This window comes from Prosopis cineraria, unplaced genomic scaffold (genome assembly GCF_029017545.1).
Source record: "Prosopis cineraria cultivar Desert tree isolate PC_DT_omini unplaced genomic scaffold, ASM2901754v1 PC1028, whole genome shotgun sequence".
Lineage (NCBI taxonomy): Eukaryota > Viridiplantae > Streptophyta > Magnoliopsida > Fabales > Fabaceae > Prosopis > Prosopis cineraria.
In genome coordinates, this window is record NW_026556353.1 from 35,246 (window position 1) to 37,627 (window position 2,382).

The 2,382-nt window shown below is 38.7% G+C and overlaps 1 pseudogene; it reads left to right on the forward strand.

Moving 5' to 3' along the window:
* Positions 1-211: 211 nt before the first annotated feature.
* On the forward strand, positions 212-1,242 carry LOC129299087 (uncharacterized; annotated as a pseudogene).
* Positions 1,243-2,382: the final 1,140 nt, after the last annotated feature.

Sequence of the window (2,382 nt, forward strand, 5' to 3'; positions counted from 1 at the left end):
TCGGGCCCGTCGGATAGTAAACCACGAATCACAGATTGGCGGTGAAGTTGTCATTTTGAACCTGTCGTGATTCATCGATCTATTTGGAGTGAGCGCAATCTCAGATTGAAATCGTCAAATCACTGCCCTTTTCGAAGAAAAGAAAGAGAAGAAAGTGGGCGATGGTGGGATTGGGATGAGGTAAAGAAGAAGGGCAAGCAGCGAGAGGGCTATGGCGAGAATTGAGTGGGGGGCTTCAAGGAAGAGGGAAGTGGGTTTGCTCGTACAAGAAAACTGCTATCATAGTTGCTTTTTCAACATTGCGGTTGCTCTCTACTTTCTTCGCACTCTTTATGCCTTCTTTATATCTACTCGGGGAACGTTTCGCGAAGCAGTAGTAAGTATCGACCTGAGGATTGGATTTGTTGGCCTAAATATATATATATATATATATATATAAGGATCGGGTGGGGATTTTCTTCTTCTTTTTTCATGATAGAATTACTAGTGATTGTCGATGTTTTCTGTTCTACTCCACTGTCTCCCATAACAGAATAAAGTATTGAAATAGGTTTCTGCTCGAAATATTGTGGGTATATTTTGGATTTTTAATCTTTCATCCTTAAAACTGGCCTTGCTTAGGTGGTTTCCGTAACTTAAAAACCCACTTCTGCTTTGTATTAACAGCGTGCTTTACTTTTTTGATACTAAAACTCCAAATCCTCTCATTCGATTTAATTTTGAATTTTATCGTCTTTCCAGTTGTCCCGTATACTTCGGACCAGATTCGGAAAATGGAAGAATCAATCCAAATCCGTACGGCATATAAACCCCAGGAATTGGTTAAATGGGTAAGAACCATCTCTGCTTAGCTCGAGCTATCACTTCCTCGTGAATTGAACAGAAGTTAATCTATTATAAAACCGTTTGTACCAAAAGGTTAAGGTACTGGAAGGGGAGTTATCAAGAGAAGAGAGGGGGTCTCAGTTGCCTCAGCATTTAAGACAGAAAATAATGGATGAGATATTGCTGACGCTGAGGAGCTTGAATTCTACTGCCACGAACACTACCCGGAATATTGCCATGGAGCAAGGTGAGTCAATGCCTTCATGTAATTTTACTAATGCGCATATAATATTCCTACCTTTCCGAACCTTGATAAGCGTTTTAGTAACTCAATTTTACTTCGATTGTTGGAAAATAACAGAATGTCAACAGCTATCTTATTTTCCCGGCCAGATTCATTTGCCATGTGCCGGGAAGGTTTGTAAAGGTTTATTATCAAGTGGTCATGTATCACTAGTGTAAATTTGAGTCGAAAGAATAAGCTTTTGTTAAGAATTACTTACTGAGTGTACCCATTTTGAAATTGGAAGATTTGGCACTTTGGACTGGTGCTATAACTGATGCTTTACTTTCGATGGATTGTCTTATACTGAGATTGTTGGTATTTCAAAGATCAGACACTTCATAGCAAACACTTTCTTTTGGAAGAGCAGGGTTCGGTCGTTCGTGTGGGAAGGAGCAGAAGATTCAAGCGTGCGCCACATAGCTACTGCATGGACATATTAATCTTTTCTTCCTTGCTAGCTTGCTTGTTAGATGCAAATTTTGTAATTCAAGAATTAAAACTAGCTATGTCTCAGATCAAGCTTATTAGACGCAAATTTTGTGGAAGTCTCGTCAAGCTAATATAAGCAAAGATACTTGCTGCTAGGGTTTTGCTTAGTGAGGGAAATACTTTAGTAAGATATATTAGCAGCCTTTCTTTCTTCATTATAATTTGAACGCAAGCAGAGATTCTTTTGATTTGCTTGTTGAAAGTTATTCTTCAATCCTTTGTGTTTTTTTGGGGGATCATTTGATTTAGTTGTGAAACACATTCCTGGTATTTTTATCTAGTTGCATGTAAGGTGATAAGTAACTGCATATTGCCATCGATGCCATGCAAGTTTTTTGTCTCTCTCTCTGCATGAAAGCTTTTTAATTGTTACCTGTGTTTGAGAGATTTGAGGTCTTCTGGTGCCTGATCCTTGATCTTAATGGATTTGTGGAAAATAAGACATAAGTTTGATAGTGGAGGCATTGAAGAGTTCCCTATCTTGTCTGCATTAACATTGCGTGGTGAAGACGATACAAACCAGCCCGATTGCAAATGATTGTACCTTCCACTTGGCAAAAACTTGTTTACTTTTTCCTTTTTGAATCTCAGTTTTCCCCAAATGTGTAAAGAAAGATTAGTAAGTAGTTATCATGCAAACCTGGCTGCTTCATTCTGGTTGTGGTGATGGTATTGAGGGTTTTAATGAGATGTGGATATGCACATGGTATGACTTATCCTGCGAGTTTTTTTTTGAAAAAATTTCTGCTTGGACAGGCCATGGCTTATTGTAATCGGGTATG